This window comes from Rana temporaria, chromosome 4, assembly GCF_905171775.1.
Source record: "Rana temporaria chromosome 4, aRanTem1.1, whole genome shotgun sequence".
Classification (NCBI taxonomy): domain Eukaryota; kingdom Metazoa; phylum Chordata; class Amphibia; order Anura; family Ranidae; genus Rana; species Rana temporaria.
The window spans coordinates 448,729,715-448,746,220 of NC_053492.1; positions in this window are offsets into that span (position 1 = coordinate 448,729,715).

The following is a 16,506-nucleotide window of genomic DNA, read 5'->3' on the forward strand; positions in this document are numbered from 1 at the left end:
TATATATATATATATATATATATATATATATATATAGTGTTACAAAGAATTCTGCTGTGCTGCTGCATTAGCAAATAAGTAAATAATATATATACAATGGGGGTTATTTACAGGAGTCAAATCCACTTTGCACTACAAGTGCAAGTTGCACTGAAAGTGCACTTGGAAGTGCAGTCGCTGTAAATCTGAGGGGTAGATCTGAAATGAGGGGAAGCTCTGTTGATTTTATCATCCAATCATGTGCAAGCTAAAATGCTGTTTTTTATTTTCCTTGCATGTCCCCCTCGGATCTACAGCGACTGCACTCCCAAGTGCCCTTTCAGTGCAATTTCAAGTGCACTTTGCACTTGTAGTTTGCACTTGTAGTGCAAAGTGGACTTGCGTTAGTAAATAACCCCCAATGTGTTTACAATAAAGTAAATCAATGAATGTTACTGTGCTGCTCCTTTAGTGAATAATACATAATGTGTGTGTATGTGTATATATATATATATATATATATATATATATATATATATATATATATATATATATATATATATATATATATATCAAAATAAATATCAATAAACATTTTTTTATAATAATTCTTCCAGATATTTCAGTAACCTCAGCTTTACCTTAATTAGTAAGTTTAGTGAAAATTCACTTTGCGAAATAATCTTTTTTTAGTAAATCATATTGGCACCAGTTGTCATATCAGATGTCACTGCTATTGTTCAATAAACATTTTATCACTTAAAGTGTATCTCCAGAGTTTAGAAAATTAAGTGATGCTGTATCTACTTTGAATACCCCCCCCCCCCCCAAAAAAAAAGTTTATCTCCAGAGTTTCGAAAATTAAGTGATGCTGTATCTACTTTGAATACCCCCCCCCCCCCCCCCCCCAAAAAAGTTTATCTCCAGAGTTTCGAAAATTAAGTGATGCTGTATCTACTTTGACTACCCCCCCCCCAAAAAAAAAGTTTATCTCCAGAGTTTAGAAAATTAGGTGATGCTGTATCTACTTTGAATACCCCCCCCCCCCCAAAAAAAAAAAAAGTTTATCTCCAGAGTTTCGAAAATTAGGTGATGCTGTGTCTGCTTTAATCCCCCCCCCCCCTTAATGGAAAAACAAAGGGAAAAAAAAGAGATATTTGTATTCCAGATGTTTGGATGAAGTGAACATAATTACCTTGTTTACGAAGTTTAATAAAATAATTTTACTAAGGCTGGAGCAGGCAGAATCTGAAGCAGCTGTGCATGGCAACCAATCAGCTTCTGGCTTTCATTCTCAAAGCCTAACTTAACAAGTTGAAATTAGAAGGTGATTGGTTGTCATCCACAGCTGCTCCAGATTCTGCCTGCTCCACTTTTGATAAATTACTGACAGTGAACATTCCCTTTGCAAAGTGATCTTTAATAAAATCATATTTTTTTCTGTTGTCACTTTTCAGTTGTCACTGTTACTCACTAAGCTTTTTTTTTTTTTTCTAGAGTTTAAAAAATAAGGTAAAACTATTTACTTTGAGGACCCAATAATGTACAAATATAGGATCATTTATTTCCAGTTAATTGGGTGATTTAGTGATCACAGTTTTACCTATTTACTAAGTTCAGTGAACATTCTCTATGCTAAAAGATCTTTAGCAAATCATACTGTTACTTGTGTTATTTATTAGTTATCATATCAGCTCAGCTGTCACTGTTATTGCTCAATAAACTTTTTTCTCTCTCTTAAAGTGGAGGTTTACCCTATAAAAAATTTCTAACACTGCATCCAGCCCAGTTGTGCATATAAAATGACACTGACCTTTTTTTTTTTTTTTTCCGTAGATAGCGTTTAGCCATGGAATTCACCGTGGCTTCCGGGTAGGGAATCCCGCAGGGAGTGGGCGTTCCTATTGACATGCCAATTGATTGTCATGCTAAACGACGGCGCACACAGCGCGTCACGACTTCCCGAAGGAAGCTCGGGTCGGCTCGGCTCTATTCGGCGCCGGTGCGCAGGCGCCGAATAGAGCCGAGCCAACCCGAGCTTCCTATAGGGTGAACCTCCACTTTAAGTGTATCTCAAAAGTTTAGAAAATAGAGTATTTTGAAAAATGGAAACATTTGAGTAATTTGTATCTATATCTATTATGTGCAAAAAAATATATATTTTCCTTCCAGATGTGGGCGATGAAGCAATCACTGCTTTACCTTATTTACTATGTTCAGTGATTATTCATTTTTTTAAAGTGATCTGTATATTAGTCCCAGTTGTCACTGTCATTGCTCAAAAACATTTTTTTTTGTGCTCCAACACAAAATGAATGAGACCTGAACACACAAATGAATAATTTTATTTTACAGATATTATAAACATTCTTGTTACACAAACTATCCATGGATTGGCAGTGCCATTCTATCATTTGTGCAGTCCATCAACCATTAGGGTTCTGTGACTTTAGTGTTGAAATTATATGACAACTGATGACTGTTGTGTGTTTATTCTGAACGTTTTAACACACAAATAAATCATTGTATGTCATTTGACTTTTATGAAGCAATGAAAATATGTATGGCAGTGTGCAACAGTGTGCCAGCGTTGCAAGCTGTGAAAATATATAGTATACATACAGTCCATATATATAGGGCCAGATTCAGGTACATTTACATTGCGCAGCGGCGGCGTAACGTATCCCATTTACGTTACACCGCCGCAAGTTTACAGCGTAAGTGCCTGATTCACAAAGCTCTTACCTGTAAACTTGCGGCGGTGTAACGTAAATCCGCTCGGCGCAAGCCCGGCTAATTCAAATGGGGCGGGCACCATTTAAATTAGGCACGTTCCCGCGCCGAACGTACTGCGCATGCTCCGCCCGTGCATTGCGCTAAATGACGTCGCAAGGACGTCATTGGTTTCGACGTTAACGTAAATGCCATTCACGGACGACTTACGCAAACAACGTGATTTTTCAAATTTCGTCGCGGGAACGACGGCCTTACTTAACATTGGCTAGTCCACCTAGAGGCCAGCCTTAGTTTTACGCGGCGTATCTCGACGGAAACAACGTAAAGTTAGAGCGACGGGTAAAGCATACGTTCGTGAATCGCCGTAACTAGTCATTTGCATATTCTACGCCGACCGCAATGGAATCGCCACCTAGCGACCGACCTAGAATTGCATCCTTAAGATCCGACGGTGTAAGTCAATTACACCTGTCGGATCTTAGGGCTATCTATGCGTAACTGATTCTATGAATCAGCCGCATAGTTACGACGGGCGGATCACAGAGATACGACGGCGTATCAGGAGATACACCGTCGTATCTCTTTTGTGAATCTGGCCCATAGTGTATACACACACATCTATCTATCTATCTATCTATCTATCTATCTATCTATCTATCTATCTATCTATCTATCTATCTATCTATCTATCTATCTGTCTATCTGTCTATCTATCTATCTAGATACAGTATAGAGATCTCTATATCTATAGATATATCTATATCTAGATATATCTAGATATATACATAGGTATATATTTATATCATAAATATATACTTAAACGTCATTACTTTTTTTTCTCATGCCCTTTTTAAACAGTGAAGCAAACTGTTATACTGGTAAATCTTTAGGCAAATATATATTTCTGTAGATCATTTGGCAGGCTTCAGGGTTTTATTTGGTCACTCTGTCTTCCACGCCTTCCATCAAGTAAATCAATAAAACATAAAGTAGAACAAAGAGGGGTTTGGAGTGTGGAGGGGAAATTTGTGCTTGGAGGGGGGGGGGGGATATTATTGCGGCAGAGGATTTGCGCTGGGGCATATGGGGAAAGAGAGGATTTGAGCTAGGTGCTTAAGGGGTGAGCATGCAGATTAGGGGGCGAGCAGCCTTTCCCTTACACATTATGCTCATACATCTTTTTTTTTTTGGGGGGGGGGGGGCAATTTGGCATCTTTGCCCTGAGCTCTAGATGACCTTGTAGAAGAGAAAAAAAAAATGTTACTCCAGCTCCACTGCCAATATAGAAGTCCACAAACTGTGATCCGCGCTCTAGCCAGGACGTTCAGGCCCCACAAATACAATACTTGAATCAAAAAGGGCTGGCAACTCGGATACTCTTGAATAAAAGTACTTTATTGGTTACACGGGTACAGGCTAAACGCTGACGCGTTTCGGCTAAGAAGCCTTCATCAAGCTTTGATGAAGGCTTCTTAGCCGAAACGCGTCAGCTTATGGCCTGTACCCATGTAACCAATAAATAACTTTTATTCAAGAGCATTCGAGTTGTCATCCCTTTTTGATTCTAGATGAATTTGTCCCAGCACTGCCTGCTGATGATAGTCACATGACACATAGAGAGGGTGATACCGACAGCAATACAATCCCTCTTCACTCCATCCAAAACTAAAAAGCCTAGCCTTTCCAATTTTCCCCAAATACAGGTGACAGGAAATAAGGAAAACTCTCCAATGGGGGGGGGGGGGGGGTCACAGACCACAGTAAAAAGCCAAAGAAGATTTTTTCTCTTTTCCATTTTGTCCTGAAGTAAAACAGTTTTTGAAAGAGGTTGGACTTCAAACTGGCTATACATATAGCAATTTTCCTGTAATGTCAATCATTTTCAAGCAAGCTTTAATTACATCAAATTAAATGGATCAAGGCAACCTACTACCAACACTAGGTTACATCGGTCTGTTTGTTTGTTAAAAATGAGTTGGAATTGCCTGAAAATTGCTGTGTGCAAAGCTAGCCTTAGACTAAAAGGGCCAGATTCACATACATTTCCGCTACTCAGCGGCGGCGTAGCGTAATCCATTTACGTTACACCGCCGCAAGTTTGCAGCGTAAGTGCCTGATTCACAAAGCACTTACCTGTAAACTTGCGGCGGTGTAACGTAAATGCGCTCGGCGCAAGCCCGCCCAATTCAAATGGGGCGGGCACCATTTAAATTAGGCGCGTTCCCGCGCCGAACGTACTGCGCATGCTCTGTCGGTAAAATTACCCGACGTGCATTGCGCTAAATGACGTCGCACGGACGTCATTTGTTTAGACGTTAATGTAAATGGCGTCCAGCGCCATTCACGGACGTGATTTTTTAAATTTCGACGCGGGAACGACGGCCATACTTAACATGGCTTAGAACACCTAGGGCTCAGCCCTAATTTTACGACGTGTATCTCGACGGAAACAGCGTAAAGTTAGAGCGACGGGTAACGCGGACGTTCGTGGATCGCCGTAACTAGTCATTTGCATATGCTACGCCGACCGCAATGGCCTCGCCACCTAGCGGCCGGCATAGAATTGCATCCTAAGATCCGACAGTGTAAGTCAATTACACCTGTCAGATCTTACGGCTAGCTATGCGTAACTGATTCTATGAATCAGCCGCATAGTTAGGACGGGCGGATCACAGAGATACGACGGCGTATCAGGAGATATGCCGTCGTATCTCTTTTGTGAATCTGGCCCTAAGAGGAATACAATGAGAGAGAAGAGAGCACTGAAAGTCAGATAGTTGTCAAAGCTTTTGGTAGTCATTGCATCCATGGTCAGTCAAGGCGCTCTGGATACCACACCTTATTTTTTTTACATTACTAATACTATTTCTAAGGGTACCCGACTCATAATGGTGTATAGGACATGGGAACCAGTTTAGGGGGCTGTCAGCGGAGAGTGATCTTACAGAAGAAGGGTTACAGAATCAGAGCTTCTGAATTTACATATCTCCATTCCAGGTGGGGTGACACCTTCACACAGAAGGCTCTGGTTTAGGGATTTCTGTCTACATGGTGGAAGAAAATTTGCTGACTTTGAGGAATTCATACCGTTATTGCAGTCTGCTGCTGGGCCAAGATGTCAACATTGGTGAGATTTTGTCAGAACTTTCTTCCTGGATTTGCCAAGAAATACATGCACACATTCTGCTTCTAAGCTGAACATTTTTTATTATTACAAAACCTATAGGACAAGAAGATTGAGTATCAAAGGTTCTTTGAGGGCACTTTTCTTTCTCCGGCACTGTAAATTCCCTTAATTACCTTTCATTACCTTTCACCTGTATTTGATTATCACTGTGCGCTGTGTACAGAGTGAAGGGCTTGGGGGGGCATTTCGTACAGAGTGCAGGGTTCAGGAGTGTGCTATGTACAGAGTTCAGGAGTGTGCTATGTACAGAGTTCAGGAGTGTGCTATGTGCAGAGTGCAGAGTTCAGAAGTGTGCTGTGTACAGAGTGCAGAGTTCAGGAGTGTGTTATGTACAGAGTTCAGAAGTGTGCTATGTAGAGAGTGCAGAGTTAAGGCGTGCGTTATGTACAGAGTTCAGCAGTGTGCTATGTAGAAAGTGCAGAGTTCAGGAGTGTGCTACGTAGAGAGTGCAGAGTTCAAGTGTGTGCTATGTAGAGAGTGCAGAGTTCTTCAGGGGTGGGCTGTGTGCTGTGTACAGTCAGGGCCGTCTTAATAGCATCATTGGCCCCTGGGCAAAGTAATGCTCTGGGGGCCCCTACGATGATGACAGTGCAGGTAAACAGACATCAAGTAGGTAGAAGGCAGACTGCCTCCCCTGTGTATCTATTACTCTCAGTGCCATCATGGGGCCCCCAATTTTAGGGCAGCCTGGGCTCAAGGACCAGCTGCTTTAGGGAAGGTGCAGGGGCCCCCAATGTAGCTAGGGCCCCTGGGCAGTGCCCAGGTGTGCCCTCTCATTAAGACAGCCCTGTGTACAGTTCAGGAGTGTGCTACACACAGAGTGTAGTGTTTAGGGGTGTGCTATGCACAGTGTTCAAAATAGGCTGTCCTATGTAGAGAGTGCAGAGTTAAGGAATGTGTTATGTACAGAGTTCAGGCGTGTGCTACGTACAGAGTGCAGAGTTCAGAAGTGTGCTGTGTACAGAGTGCAGAGTTCAGGAGTGTGTTATGTACAGAGTTCAGAAGTGTGCTATTTAGAGAGTGCAGAGTTAAGGAGTGTGTTATGTACAGAGTTCAGCAGTGTGCTACGTAGAGAGTGCAGATTTTTTCAGGGGTGCTGAGTACAGTTGAGGAGTGTGCTACACACAGAGTGTATGGTATAGGGGTGTGCTATGCACATTGTGCAGAATAGGCTGTCCATATCTCACTTTCATCCCTCCTCCTTGGCTCTAAACTGTGCACCACTCTCCCCTATCTCCCACCTCTGCATACATCTTCCTCCACAGCTCTCATCTCCCCCCAAGTTTCCTCGCATCTCACAGAACATTAATGATCTCCAAATGATAAGTGACCTCCAGCGCAGAAATCATCCAATTGGGGGCCACCACTCAGGATACCACTGTCCTGACTCCGCTGCCTCCACAGTCCTTCTCTGGTTATCCAAAGCCAGCATCTGAAAGTAATAATGGGTAGGAGAAAAGAAATGACCATAGAGAAGTATGCTAAAACCATTATTAAAAGTAGATAAACTTACAAAAGTTAGAGTAACACAGGCAAAATATACCACACCAGGGATCAACAGCGGGTGTACAACATCATGTCACTGGCCTTACCCTACAAATGTTTTGTCTGCTGCAACGGACGTCTTCAGGGAAAAAAAAAGAAAGGTAAAATATAAATACAAATAAAAATAATGCTGGATTATACTGTAAAGGGAAAGAACTACATGCAGGGCGCCGGACGCATGGATTTTAATGGGGCTTTTTTTAAAGCACATGATTAGAGCCTGAGACTCTAAATACCTTCAGAAAGGTTAGGCTCGGGGCGCAGAGCACTGAGCCCTGAGCCCACCAAGCCGTGTGACAATAGCAAATTAATATTCGCTATTGTCTTCTTGCTTCCCCTCCCAGCCAATGAGGAAGCAGGTCTTAAGACTCGATTGGCTGAGAGGAAAATAGACTGTATTGGCCGGTATCTCGGGAGACGGTCATGAAGGCGGGAACACCAGGAACACTAGCAACACCCCCCTTGCGGGAGACAGATGGACAGGAAGGCGGAAGGGATGACACTCCCCTCTTGCTCTCTCCGCTGTCCATGCAGCTGCAGGTGAGCCATCCTGGAAACAGTAGTGACTGGTGGGTCAGGGGGTTGGGATTCCCCTGCGTCTCCTCCGGCCCTGCGTCTGCTCCCTCCTCCTTCCCCTCCTAGGCCAATAGGATTGCTTCTTCTTTTGGTCAATTGGGAAACGGGTCCCGCTTATTGGCCCAGGAGGAGAGCTGAAGAACGGGGAGAGCCGTATGTAAACACGGCTTCCCCGTGCTTCACTGTGGCGGCTGCATCTATCGAGTGATCCCTTTTATAAGGGAGACTCGATCGATGACGTCAGACCTACAGCCACACCCACCTACAGTTGTTAACACACACTAGGTGAACCCTAACTCCTACAGCGCCCCCTGTGGTTAACTCCCAAACTGCAACTGTCATTTTCACAATAAACAATGCAATTTAAATGCATTTTTTGCTGTGAAAATAACAATGGTCCCAAAAATGTCGCAGTCACGAAAAAAATCGCTGATCGCCGCCATTAGTAGTAAAAAAAAAAAAAAATAATAAAACTATCCCCTATTTTGTAAACGCTATCAATTTTGCGCAAACCAATCACTAAATGCTTATTGCGATTTTTTTTACCAAAAATAGGTAGAAGAATACGTATCGGCCTAAACTGAGGGGAAAAAAAATGTATATATGTTTTTGGGGGATATTTATTATAGCAAAAAGAAAAAAATATTGTTTTTTTTCAAAATTGTCGCTCTATTTTTGTTTATAGCGCAAAAAATAAAAACCGCAGAGGTGATCAAATACCACCAAAAGAAAGCTCTATTTGTGGGGAAAAAAGGACGCCAATTTTGTTTGGGAGCCACGTCGCACGACCGCGCAATTGTCTGTTAAAGCGACGCAGTGCCGAATTGTAAAAACCCCTTGGGTAATTTAGCAGCATATTGGTCCGGTCCTTAAGTGGTTAAGCATTATTAAAATCACTGCTCCCAAAAAAACGGCCGTTTTAAAACTTTTTTTTGCATTGATACATGTCCCCTGGGGCAGGACCCGGGTCCCCAAACACTTTTTAGGACAATAACTTGCATATAAGCCTTTAAAATTAGCACTTTAGATTTCCCCCATAGACTTTTAAAGGGTGTTCCGTGGCTTTTCGAAATTGCCGCGAACATTAAAAATTGTTCGCTGTTTGGCAAACAGGCAATGTTCGAGTCGAACTCGAAGCCCACGGCACTCGATGTCATAGGTCAGGCTGAGATGACTCCGCCTGACAACAAACTTTGACAGAGAATGGGGCAGCTCGCTGCAGTGATCCCACTCATGTTCAGTGCTGTTAACAATTTTGCGGCTTCCGCGGTTGGCTGGGGCATCGCCGCATTGGACCCAGAAACAGCGTGGCTCCACCAGCTGGCGGCTGCCCATGCTACTCCAGTTCTCCCCTCCTCTGGTAGGCAAATTAGGCGGCCACGAGGCCCCTGTGATCGCAGGGCTAAAGTCTAAAAGACAGTAAATTGGCCTTTTGTTTTGGAGGTTTGGAGACTTCTGCTCTAGAATAATTTCCCCAGGGCTCAAGTCCTGCGGGAACACGTGGGAACGGAGTTCCTGCACTTTTTTCACAGCAGGAACTCAGTTCCCTTTGTAGGACTAGAGCAGCCGAGAGCAGCCGAGCCAATCGTTCACTAAGCTCGATGCCCAGCTCGAGTCACTGTCAGGGGCAGGCGAACCTTAGTAATCCTTTATGTTACTGGTCGCTTCCTGTATATGGATTCATCGGGTAGTGTGCGAGTATTCCGTCACTTCCTCGATGCCGCAATGTCTCCTGGGAGCTTTTGTCATTGTTCCCAGGAGACATTGCGGAGGTCTGCCGCTAGTTATCGTGGGATTTAGAAAGAACTTCCGGCTTAGTAATTATGCATATGAGCGTATCTTTTTTTTTTTTTTTGGTGGTGGAGTGGATCTTGGGTGGAGTTCCCACACTTTTTTCCCCAGGACTTGACCCCTGAATTACCCCCCACTGCTACTTTTCCGAGTGTCGGCGATCTCAGGGTTTGTACGGACAATGAACTCTTCCCAATAACATCTCCCGTACTTTAGGAGGACTGGTTCTGTATTCCGTTTATACAGGTAGGACAGGGATGGTAATCAGCCAGGAGGCTCCCTGGGCAGACTGCGCGGTGACATTAGAGGTCAGCCAACATTGAGCAATCTGACAATATTTGTAAACATTCTCTTCCCTGAGATCCTCCTAATCAGCAACTGACCAACTTAGTGGAAGTCTGAGTAAAGGTTACATCTTTCCATGGGCCATGATTGAAGATTGAGTTACATCTAATGGCTGCCTAGTATTTGTGCTGCCTCCCGCACATTAATCCACCGGCGTGCCGAGCAAGACTGATTGTTCCAACATGATGTGGATCAGTGAGGTCCTGGCTGCCTGTCAGTCGCTGTCACTGCACTAAAGATGGGATCGGTTAAAGCTGAACTCCAGGCAGATATAAAAGATGAAGATTAATGCAGATTGTATTTGTTAATACATTATCACATTTTATTTTTTATATTTTATGCAGAAAGTGTGTGCAACTGAATTTGACTTGATATCAGCCTCTTGCAGGCCCCTGTACAGCAAAGCTTAGACCATGGGTCTTCAAACTACGGCCCTCCAGTTGTTCAGGAACTACAATTCCCATCATGCCTAGTCATGTCTGTGAATGTCAGTGTGTTACAATGCCTCATGGGATATGTAGTTCTACAACAGTTGGAGGGCCGTAGTTTGAGGATCCCTGGCTTAGACTGTGTGAGGGGCAAGAGCTTATGCTAAGCCATACACCTGTCGAAAAATTGCGCGAGAAACACATTAACATTTCAATTTATTATCCATTTGGCAGGAAGTTTTCAAACTTTTCCTTCGATTTTTTTGGCTCAAAAACGTCACAACCGATTTTTGATCTGTGTCCATTATCTGGACAATAAACAGAGGGCCAGATTCTCTAAGATTCGGCGTTGGCGTAGTGTAAGCCATTTACACCACGCCACCGCAACTTACTGGAGCAAGTGCCGTATTCCTCAAGCACTTGCTCCGTAATTTGCGGCGGCGTAGTGTAAATGGGCCGGCGTATGGCCGCATAATTCAAAGGGGGCGGCTTGTATTCAAATTAAGCGCGCCCCCGCGCCGATCGAACTGCGAATGCGCCGGGCGTAAAAAAAGCCCAGTGCGCATGCTCCAGCTCACGACGGAAAACGTCAATGACGCCGACGTGAGCGTCATTGACGTAAAGTCGTATTCGCGGACGACTTAGTAAAACGACGTAACCGACGGAAAAAGACAACGCTGACCCGACGCCATACTTAACATGGCATATGGCGGACTGGCGTAAGGTTACCCCTCATATAGCAGGGGTAACCTTACGCTTACGGAAACTACGTAAACGACGACTACGCGGCGCAAATTCGTTCGGGAATCGGCGTATCAGGCTCATTTGCATAGTCAAATGAGAACTGAACGTAAACGCCACCTAGCGGCCAGCGTCGCATTACATCTAAGATCCGACGGTGTAAGTGACTTACACCTGTCGGATCTTGGCCGTATCTATGCGAAAATGATTCTAGGAATCACTCGCATAGATACCCGGGGCCAAAAACAGAGATACGACGGTGTTTCCTGAGATACACCGTCGTATCTCTTCTGAGAATCTGTCCCAAACTGTCCAAATTACAGATTTTCGATCAATTTTTCATCTAGTGTATGGCCACCACCATTAGACTGGCATAGCAAGGAGCCAGGTGTGTGGCAGTTTTTATATAGAAAGAAGGAACACCAGGGGAGCTTTACTATGGCTACTTTCACACCGAAAGCGGTGGCCGTTTGCGCTAAAGCGCCACTTATTTTAGCGGCGCTTTTGCAAAGCTTTTCATCAGCTAGTGGGTGCTTTTTACCCCAAAAAAAGATATAAGTCAAATTTTGCAGCGCTTTCAAATCACTTTCAATGGGCAGGGCATATTATATACAGCGCTCCCATCCCGCCCCAAAGATGCTGCTTGCAGAAATTTTTGAAATGTCTCGCAAGCGCACCGACCCAGTATGAAAAGTCACACTGGAATGAATGGGAGGTGGTTTTCAGGCGCTTTGCAGAGGCTATTTCTAGCGCTAAAATGCCGGAAAACTGCACCAGTGTAAAAGGGGTCTAAAACTGGTGCAGTCAGAATCTGGTGCAGCTGTGCATAGTAGTCCTGACTTGCCTGCTCGCCCCCTCAAGAGGTTTTCTTCACACCAGGGAGAAAGCCTCGCATTACGGTGTGTAGTTACAGACAGAAGAACAGGAAGTGAGGATTTCTCAGAAGAAATAAGGACATTTAAAAGCAAAATGGAAGGATGAGGTAAGTGAAGGAGGACTGCACTAAGGTAAAGGAAGCTATTTAGAAAAAAAAAATCCTTTACAACCCCTTTAATGTTTATATGCACTGTTTATTGTTAAAAATTAAAGTGTAGCGCCGGTACAACTCAGTTCTGCCCGGGATTCCCCAAACAGAGTAAGACACTCCTGAACTAGGAGTGATCAAATTGTATTCCCCACAAGTGTGGTAAAATGAATAAAATTATATATATCACACTTGTGAATGTTATAATCAAACAAAGGAAATTATACGTGAATAGGTATATGTGCCCATATCTTTGGAAATGACAAAATTTACAAAAATAAAGTGAATCAAACCTAAGCAAACACCAATATACTCAACTAGTGTCAGTGCGGGTCCCTGGGGGTCAAATCAGCAACTACATAAACTTGGAAACAATATAAATAATATTAGTAACCACAAGGGAGGGTGCCAATTCTCCCAATGTTCAGTCGTTAGCATATAAACTGAACACCAACCATAAACTTGGAAAGTCTTTAGAGGGAAAAACCCCTACAGTCCTTGTGGACAGTTTGAAAAGAAATATAGTCCTTCCTCCTGTTAGTGGTATTAAACAGGTATGTATTCTTCCCACTTGTATGAACCTGGGTACACAGGTCATACCGCCATCATCTGCAACATTCTGTGGATTTCTTCTGCCTAGTCACAGGGCATTGAAGTTTATACTTGCTGCATGTTTTCTGTTTGGATTGTTTTTTTGGATTTCACCACTGAATTTTATTGAGAAATTTTATCTAGAGTGTTGACTTTTTGTAGTGACACCAGTTTGAAGTTTTTATTAAAACCACAACTTTTTTACACTATGAGGAGCTCCTTTTTCTCTCTTTTTTCTTCACATACCCTGGTGTGATCAATAACTGGCACCACTACGTTTTACCAACCACCTTTTGGAAATATCCGATCCCCCCCCTGGATTGTGAGTATAATTCTTCTACTAGCAAACATCCTGACATCATACAGGCTTTGAAGAGTTCTGGGAGGATACCACCGCAAGGGACACCAGAGAGGGCAATCGGCCCATACAAGCATTGGAGACCCACCCATTGTACGATGAGCAGTGGGTCATTGGAATCTGGTAAGAGTATCCATTTACTATCCCTTCTGAGTTGATTGGAATGTGTTGCTGAAGATTTTTATCTCAACAAGTTCATACAAGTGGGAAGAATACATACCTGTTTAATACCACTAACAGGAGGAAGGACTATATTTCTTTTCAAACTGTCCACAAGGACTGTAGGGGTTTTTTTCCTCTAAAGACTTTCCAAGTTTATGGTTGGTGTTCAGTTTATATGCTAACGACTGAACATTGGGAGAATTGGCACCCTCCCTTGTGGTTACTAATATTATTTATATTGTTTCCAAGTTTATGTAGTTGCTGATTTGACCCCCAGGGACCCGCACTGACACTAGTTGAACATATGAGTATATTGGTGTTTGGTTAGGTTTGATTCACTTTATTTTTGTAAATTTTGTCATTTCCAAGTATATGGGCACATATACCTATTCACGTATAATTTCCTTTGTTTGATTATAACATTCACAAGTGTGATATATATAATTTTATTCATTTTACCACACTTGTGGGGAATACAATTTGATCACTCCTAGTTCAGGAGTGTCTTACTCTGTTTGGGGAATCCCGGGCAGAACTGAGTTGTACCGGCGCTACACTTTATTTTTTACACTTTCTTCACAAATACATTTTGTGTGTTGGCTGCCCACTTATATTATATTTTAGTTTGCGCAATATTTTCACGCTCACTGTTTATTGTTGACTTTGCTGATGTATGAGTTGATTCCAGTCTAGTGGTATAGAACTCTATTCTAATCTTTGTGATGAAAAAAAACGACGTTTTAAATCATGAAATAAAACGACGTTTTTGAAACATCATTTTCAAAAACGACGTTGCCTACACACCATCGTTTTTTCACAATGCTCTAGCAAAGCGAGGTTACGTTTCACCACTTTTTTCCATTGAAGCTCGCTTCATAACTAGCTTCTGGGCATGCGCGGGTTTAAAAACGTCGTTTTAAACGTCGTTTTTTTGTTACACACGGTCAATTTCTGTGAAACAAAAAACGACGTTTTGAAAAACGACACAAAAAATTCAAGCATGTTCGAATTTTTTTTTGTCGTTTTTTTGAAGACATAAAACAACGTTTTGCCCACACACGATCATTTTAAATGACGTTTTTTAAAACGTCGTTTTTTTTTCATCACAAAAAACTACCGTCTGTACGCGGCATTAGGCATATTGATTATACCATACCTCCCAACTTTTTGAGATGGGAATGAGGGACACCGATCAGCAAAAGCAGGCAGGCATAGGACACACCCCTTGCCACGCCCCCTTAAAGGAGAATTGTACAAAAAAATAAGATTGGTTAAACCCACAAGTTTTTTTGTTTTTTTTTGGAATTTACAAATGCAGCCATTTAGAAATCAGATGAAAGGTTTAGCACCGGGAAACACATTTTTGGATAGTTAAAAAGTGCGTTTTTATATACATCAATATAGATCAGAGGGACAAATGAGTAGGAAAGAGGGACAGGGGGACATTGCTCCAAATCAGGGACAGTCCCTCGAAATCAGGGACAGTTGGGAGCTATGTTATACTGTCTAGCAGACATTCTACCGCCTGTGTGCTCATTTATGCTCAAACCACCATTTATTCTAAAAAAACAAAAGCATACAGGAAGATTAATCGATTTTAAGGGCATACAGTCTGGTGGCCCTCAAATAATATAAATGCCCATATTAATTATATGGGGAAATATTCATTTCCTAATATTTTTTTTCCCCCTGAAGACAGGTGGAATAAATGTGGAAGAAAGGGGCTTTTTGCGGCCACCCATCTCTTAAAGTTTGTAGAAGTAGCACCGAGCCTTCCAGTGTGTGTAGCTAGTCAGATTTGCCGCTTGGTTGACCTCCTCCGTCAATCAGCAGGCAGTTCACATAATCCCCCTATGAATCTGGTTTGAAATTTCAACTGGAATGCAAAAGACAATGGTCACTGGATATAAGACCTCATATACATGAGCGCTTTTTAGACATGTATTAATCACAGCAATTAAATTGATGGAAATGCTGGGTAATCTCATTTGTTTTCTATGAATACTTTTTTTTTTTTTTACAATTTTTTTATTTTTTTTGTGAAATCTTCTACAACTCGTGGTGACTCTGTACTTGGCCTTCCATGCTGCAATGCTCAGGGACAGGACCAATCAGTACAATTAGAAAAATATTGTCACACAAATGTGGCTGCTGGGCTAAAAGGGAAATTGTAATGGTTTGGGGCCAGATTGTTTTTTTATATACATCTATCTATATTAGGTTTGTCATACTAGTATGGGTATCGGGAGCGATACCGAGCATTTGCCCCCAGTCTCGATTTCAGCTGAGACATTCAGATGGTCAGAATTTGGTGTAAATATGAAAGCATGGATCCATCCTGCCTTGTATCACCGGTTCAGGCTGGTGGGGGTGTAATGGTGGGGGGGATATTTTCTTGGCACACTTTGGGCTCCTTAGTACCAACTGAGAATCGTTTAAACTAGGGTTGTCCCGATACCGATACTAGTATCGGTATCGGGACCGATACCTAGCATTTGTGCGAGTACTTGTACTCGCACAAATGCTCCCGATGCCCAGTCCGATACTTTTTATCGGAGAGCGGGCAGAGAGCTGGGCGGTGACCGAGTGGAAAGAGGGGCGGGGGGTGGAGAGCGGGGGGGGAACGGAGAGCTCTCTCAGAGCTGTGGTGGGCGTAGAGAGGATGGAGAGCGGGCGGACAGAGGGGCGGGGACGGAGACCTGGCTGAGAGAGCTGTGGTGGGCGGAGAGAGGAGCGGGGATGGAGAGCGGGCGGACAGAGGGGTGGGGACAGAGAGCCAGCTGAGAGAGCTGTGGTGGGCGGAGAGGGGCAGGGACGGAGGGCGGGAGGATGTCGCTTTGCACCAGATGTTATTGTTTGTGTTAAACAGCAAATCCCAGGAACAAGTAGAGTCAGCCACTGGATAATGTGTTCCGGGAAACCCTGCCAGCCAGAGCTAGGTCTTAGCTTACCTTTAATTCAACTTTAATAGATTGCCTTGCAGCCAGATTTGTCAGTCTTCACATGTTTCTGTACTGTGCTAAAACATTGAAATAAAAAAGCA